Below are 7,199 nucleotides of genomic sequence, written 5' to 3'. Positions count from 1 at the left end.
GCAGTAAGCAGTGGTCTTCAGCTGGTGGCTCATGATCTCATCCAAGGTGGTTCACAACAGGAGCACCACCGCCACCATGCAAATATATGGCAAAAGATTCAGAAAGGGTTCCCATGTTGGGGTTATTAGTGGGTCTTGGATCTGAAAAGGTTGAAGATACCTGCATTGGAGAACTTAGCTAGGAAAATAGGTTCACTGCAACAATGGCAATGGGTATAAATCAATATTCCATAACTTCTGTAAAAGTACATACCCTTATATTTGGTATCAACTTGATTCTTGCACTCAAGAGTTGAAGACAAAGTATTTATAGTTAACACATTTTGTCAGCAATTGCATTTAATGTTGCTTTCATTTGTTTATGTTCTGCACATTTTTAAACTCAAAACATGAACGTGTCCATTTGCAACAAGGACATGCAGCAACAACCAGAAGCGAATGTGGTGAGGCAAAGCTGTCCACCAGGGTCACTCCTATTTCCCTGGACAAGGCAGTGGTGAGTTTGGGATTGTGTGAATGCCCCAAGAGAGACTATACAGCAGACCTGCTTGTATACCTGCACAGGTAAGCTGCAATGACCCATGGCAAGAAGGTAGCTCTGCCTCACCACACTGGCCACTACTTGTAATAGCGGAATGGGACACAGTGCCTTACAACTACTTAACAGGTGAACATGTTTTTAACTTAATACAGAGTTCTACTGTGAGCCTCTTGCCAGAGTGGATATTCCTTATGCAGGCAGCCACTTGTTAAAGGACCAGTTCCTGCAAGACTACATCCCTAGTGGTCTTGGGTGGGCATTTATGAAACGTGTATTCAACAGAGGAAAAGCGCTTAAGTGCTCAGCTTAAGTAGCTTAAACAGCTGCCCAATTCTGGGTGGCTAGAACAAGTTGTAGCCACCTTGTCTTAAATAAGGTAAAGGGACCCCTGACCATTAGGTCCAGTTGTGGCCGACTCTGGGGTTGCGACGTTCATCTTGCTTTATTGGCCGAGGGAGCCGGCGTACAGCTTCCAGGTCATGTGGCCAGCATGACTAAGCCGCTTCTGGCGAACCAGAGCAGCGCACGGAAACGCCGTTTACCTTCCTGCTGGAGTGGTACCTATTTATCTACATGCACTTTGACGTGCTTTAGAACTGCTAGGTTGGCAGGAGCGGGGACCGAACAACAGGAGCTCACCCTGTCGCGGGGATTCAACCTGCCAACCTTCTGATCAGCAAGTCCTAGGCTCTGTGGTTTAACCCACAGCACCACCTGCGTCCCTTTTGTCTTAAATACATGTCACTGAAACACAGCAAGCCTCTGCAAGTCCCTTACGTGGATCATGCCACTTGGTAATCTTTTCCTGCTGCAAATATCACACAGGTTTACAGGCAAAGACATAAAAGGCCAAGAGTAACATATTTAAAATTACATTCTTGAGAGTTAAGAAAATGCTTGGATTTCCTAGCCCAACCCTTCAGAGATTCTTATCAGAATCGAGGAAAAATAGTTGCATTAAACATAGGGTCTGGTCAGCTCCCCTGTGGTCAGCTTTTCATTCTGTGATAGTATAGATCTTTCAGTATAGGGGTTTTCTTTTGTTTTTTCCTAGAATGCCATAGCATTAAGAATAATGAATACCCACACTTCCCTTTTCTTTCCCTGTTCTCTGCAGCAGCAAATGAGGTATAATAAAGTGGATCGCATCCATGAAGCTATGTGCATCTTTGCACTAGTTTTGTGTGTTTTTTAAAGGCCTCTTCTCTCCACTCCCTCTTTTGCTCCTTTTCTATTTGGAAAACAACAACATCCAAGCAACAACAGAATATGAATATTAATTTTCTAGCTTCTTGCCCCTTAGACTTTCAGTTATTGTTCTGTTAAAATTGCTTAATTGGTAGTCCATGGGGAGAGGAAAAAAACCACCCTAAGATTCTGTAACTAATTATAGAATTGAGGGCATTCGTGTGATTTTAAATTAAAATGCTGAGCTTCTGAGGTCTAAGCAAAGACAAAGCGAGCTATTTAATTGCATGTAATAATTTTCATCTAAGAATGGAGTTTTGTGCCACCGTGCTTGTGGCTTGGAAATAATTGTGATGTTCCTCCTCAAAACACTTCACTATATATAGAGAGAATTGGTTTTTAGTAGCTAAGGGCTTCAAGTATTCCTAACAAAAGACAAAAAAAATACTCATACTAGAGAATTCCAGTTCTGCTTGATCCAAGAGGCTTTTTGCAGGTGCTCAACATATAAGGAAAGGTGCATTTCTGATTGGCACGACTTTATACATGCCTTGCTGCATATGTAGCCCTTTGATGTTCAGTTATGAAACATTTGTTTTTATGTAAACCACTTAAAGATTTAAACTATATTGCTCGGCATGGATTGATAGAGTGAATGAAGGCTTCAAGGGCTTTTTAATAGATTACAGAAATGAATAGCTTTTTAAGTAAATGCCTAATACTTAAAGGAGATGGGTTTGGAGTGGAATGAGATGATGAAAACTGAAGGTAGACCTTTCAATTGTATAGAAGAGGATTTTGAGAGAACAGTTTGTCATGCATGCATAATGAAAAATTCCCCTGCAGAAATCCCCTCTCTGAGCCAATTATTAAGATTCAGGAGCTATGTCCTCCTGTATATAGTCCCCTGGAATGATGGGGACTATCAGCTCTCACCCCATGTCCCTCACATTCAGAGGAAGCTGGTCCATGAGGGCACTGCTCACCAACCTGTGTGCCCTTAGCTGGTCCCCACTTGCCTGCCTTCTTTCTTACAACCCGTCAAGGGGTGAGTCTGCCTGTCATTGGCTGTGACTGTTGGTCTCCTTGCTTACTGATCTACCTCCTCCTCCTTCAGCGATCACTCGTAGCCGAGTAAGATTGTCTTCCATGAACGCAGTCGTAGCGGTGTGTCCATAAATGACTATGGAGGCCAATTCTGGATCCACACATCCTTCTACAGGGTGGCCATAGGTTTCTGGGCAGGAGGTGATCACGGTGAGGATTTGCCAAACGTGCCTTCCCCTTAGCTCATTTCTCCCATTTGTCCTAAGATCGTGCTTCTTCAAAGTCCATGATGCCTTTAAAGGTAAAGGGACTCCTGACCATTAGGTCTAGTCGTGGCTGACTCTGGGGTTGCGGCTCTCATCTTGCTTTATTGACCAAGGGAGCTGGTGTACGGGTCATGTGGCCAGCATGACTAAGCAGCTTCTGGCGAACCAGAGCAGCGCATGGAAACGCCGTTTACCTTCCCACCGGAGTGGTACCTATTTATCTACTTGCACTTTGACGTGCTTTTGAACTGCTAGGTTGGCAGGAGCAGGGACCGAGCAATGGGAGCTCAACCTGTCACAGGGATTCGAACCGCCGACCTTCTGATTGGCAAGTCCTAGGCTCTGTGGTAGAAGCTATTCTCCAACTCACGCTTGCCCCAGAGGGCACTAGCCACCACAGCTGATATATTCCCAGGGTCACAATTTCTAACCTCATAAAAGTCAACAAATGGGATTAGGTGCACTTTGTTTTCTTTAATAATTTTGTTTCTTTAAATGCCCATGGCAACTGGGTTGCAAAGCCACTGGTCAGAGAGAACTTCATAACCACAGATGATGATGGATTCAGGGTGACCAGTCAGTTCCCTCTGACCTATATGCATATATGTATATTGTTGTGAAGCTTAAGAATGGGGCATCTTGAAACTAGGACTAAGAAAAGATATCCCCCCCCCCAAAAAAAGTGATTCCATTTACAAACAATGGATTTAGATGCTGGGTTTGGGGACTGTTAATCTGGTGGTTAAAGGTAAAGGGACCCCTGACCGTTAGGTCCAGTTGTGGATGACTCTGGGGTTGTGGTGCTCATCTCGCTTTACTGGCCAAGGGAGCCGGTATACAGCTTCTGGGGCATGCAGCCAGCACGACTAAGCTGCTTCTGGCAAACCAGAGCAGCACATGGAAACGCCATTTACCTTCCTGCTGGAGCGGTACCTATTTATCTACTTGCACTTTGACGTGCTTTCAAACTGCTAGGTTGGCAGGAGCAGGGACCAAGCAACGGAAGCTGACCTTCTGATTGGCAAGCCCTAGGCTCTGTGGTTTAACCCACAGTGCCACCCATGTGACAAATATTCCTCCTCTCTCTGTTTCCTTTAACTGCTCCTGTCAAAGGTCTGCAACCGCTTGTGATGATGCCCAAAAGTGTTTAGGCAAAATAAAAATAAATTAAGAGGCAGGGGGAATAATGCTGATGCTAGCACCATATAGTCATACCCCAAATCTATCCATTCTGGCTTGTGACAGTTGAAAGGGACACGGGTGGCACTGTGTTCTAAACCACTGAGCCTGTTGGCCTTGCCGATCAGAAGGTTGAAGGTTTGAATCCTTATGACGGGCTGAGCTCCCATTGCTCTGTCCCAGCTCCTGCCAACCTAGCAGTTTGAAAGCATATCAGTGGGTACTGCTGTGACACAAAGGTAAACGGTGTTTCTGTGCGCTCTGCTTTCCATCACAGTGTCCCATTGTGCCAGAAGCGGTTTAGTCATGCTGGCCACATGACCCGGAAAGCTGTCTGTGGAGAAATGCCAGCTCCCTCGGCCTGAAAGCGAGATGAGTGCCGCAACCCCGTAGTCACCTTTGACTGGACTTAAGCGTCCAGGGGTCCTTTACCCTTCTTTTTTTTACCTTTTATGACAGTTGCCTCCTGTGTGTCTTGATTGCTGCATGTGTCTACACAATAAGTGCAGTACTTTGCGTGAAGCGCAGGTCATGGACGGGAAATGGTGTGAAAATATTAAATCTGCAAGTGTCCAATCCGCTTTCAGTATTGAACTTTGCAGTGCGGAGATCCAAGGTTATAGGAAATGCTAATATCTTCTTGGTTGAGTTGCAAGCTGTCAGTATGCATGAAGTTTGGGAAACTTTAGGATAAGCAATTTCTTTAATAACAGCATTAGGCTGTCATTCAGAGCCGCAGTGGGAATGCGAAAGCCTTCAGTGAATTATTGGGATGTCAGCAGCACACTGTTTTGATGGAAAGGAGGGGAACAGGCCACCCAATTCAATGCACGCCTCTGTGTTTAATGTGAAGGGCATTTTTAGACCTTATGGGCAACTGATAAAGTGATTTGTGTAACGAACTCTGGCATTAGCAGCAGCACTGCTGTGCCCATTTCTGTTTCATCACTGTCAATGTTGATGGGAGCATCAGTGCAACTCACATATGTGAAAGTATCATATTTGCTGAATGCCTTCAGAATTGCTCTAATTGCCTTCCTTGCACCCCTAATGGACACAGATGAAGCACTTGGTCTTAGGTGTGGAGGGCAGACAGAAACAGGAAAGCTTGTGCTTAGATTGCATGTTTTTTATTTTTTAAAAGTGAACAGTACAGGCTTTCTAACTACTGTGCACTTAATTGTTTCGATTTCCAGGAAGATGGTTGTAACAGTAATACAAGAGTCCACACAATCACTAGGTTGTGTCATATGAATTTCAGAAATTCCTCTTTTCCTTATGGAGGACTAAGTCAATGTCATTCGTCTGCCTTCCCACAGAAGAGTGGTTGAACCAACTGAACATGTGCGATGGAGTCACAGAAAGTGAGGTAATTGTGACATCTTCTTGCTCTTTTTTCTTGCTTGATTATAAATTTGAACTATGAGTTCTTGTTCTCTATGTGGCTTGAGTGCTTAGTATGTGTATCACAGCAGGGGATAGAGTAATTTGTAGTAAGTTGGCAAGGATATTTGACTTCAAACTGCTTAACAATAGCAGCAATCCAATAGCCCCGGAAGTGTAGGTGGGTTCCCACAAGGGAAGACACAGTGATAACAGCAAGACCCTTTATGGAACTAACAGAACTGGACAACAGGGGCAAAGCAACTGCTTATATACATTTCTGAAAGCCTGGGCCACTCCCACTCCCAACGTGACTGGTTGTCTAAATTTCCAAGCTGCGAATCACGACTCAGAGTTCAAGAGCCTGTGGCAGAGGCTCAAATCCTGAAATGTTCTGTGATTGGATATCATGTATCAAATCAGAACACAGGGGCTCAGAATCCTTAGTCCAGACACAAGCACAAGCAAACACAGACTACTGAATACATAACACCCCCTCCACGTTAAATTATATTGCTGAAATAAAAAAGGTTTGGTGATATCCGGGTGTGGCCTTTTGCATAGAAGGACATTGTGTTCCAACAGTTCTGGTACTCATAACAAACTCATGGGCTCAGAATTCTTTTAATTCTAATTGCATCCACTGGCTACAGTACATACCTGGGCTTCTAGTAAGAACAAAGTAGATGTTGTAAGTCTAATGTCTGCCCAGTCCCATTTTGTAGAAACTCAAATACCTATATATGCACTTGAACCTTCCAGATCCATAAGGAGAAGATTCTTGGACAGCAAACATGAAGGGAAATGCTAGACTTAGGTCTAGGTTCCATGAGGCATCAAAAAACAATCCTAAGAAGTATAGCTGCTGACTAATCAATCAATGTGAAGGAATAGATGAAGTCAAAGTAAATGAAGTCGTGTATTTTTATAAGATATAACTATGAAAGGATTTTCAAACTTTTACAGAGAATAAGCCTATGGTCTCCAGACTATACAGGAATTTCAAAACAATCTGATGTGACTTCACAGCACCGGATATCATGCCAGTGTATTCTAAACTATGTAGCTGTGCTGACTATAGATGCATCTTTCCAAGGCTGATGAATTTCTGCACAACTCTCAACATCCCTCTCTCCTCCATCCAGACCATCAAGAGGCATTGTTAAGAGTTAAATGACACAATGCTGCCAGGCAAAAGCACTGGGGGGGGGGGGGCAAACAGCAGTTGTTGAGGCGTATGACCTTGAGGGTATGTGTGTGTGTTTAAAAACAAAGAAAACAGCAATATACAAAAGTTAATATCAAATACCAAGGATTTTTCAAAAGAAAAAATTAAAATAGAGAGAGGGGAAAATAGGCTTCTGATTCTCCGTCTATTAATAATAATAATAATAATAATAATAATAATAATAATAATAATAAATTTTATTTATACCCTGCCCTCCCCAGCCAAGGCTGGGCTCAGGGCGGCTAACAAGCAATAATAAAAACAAGTTGAATGAATACAACTTAAAAACAAGTTTAAAATACCACATTAAAATATTGAAACAATAAAATATTAAAAAGCAGCCTCATCACAGGAGGAGAAAGGAAAA

At 43.3% G+C, this 7,199-nt stretch overlaps 1 long non-coding RNA gene across 1 annotated transcript; it reads left to right on the top strand.

Annotated features, from left to right (window-relative positions):
* Window positions 1–5,421: 5,421 nt before the first annotated feature.
* Window positions 5,422–6,514, top strand: LOC309338831. The gene is made up of 2 exons (XR_014155077.1): window positions 5,422–5,590; window positions 6,367–6,514. It is a non-coding gene; the product is annotated as an uncharacterized lncRNA (long non-coding RNA).
* Window positions 6,515–7,199: the final 685 nt, after the last annotated feature.

Source organism: Podarcis erhardii, assembly GCF_964252035.2.
Source record: "Podarcis erhardii genome assembly, chromosome: 3".
In the NCBI taxonomy this organism is placed as follows: domain Eukaryota; kingdom Metazoa; phylum Chordata; class Lepidosauria; order Squamata; family Lacertidae; genus Podarcis; species Podarcis erhardii.
The sequence above is the reverse complement of the archived record's forward strand: the minus strand, read 5'-3'. Positions and strand labels throughout refer to the sequence as shown.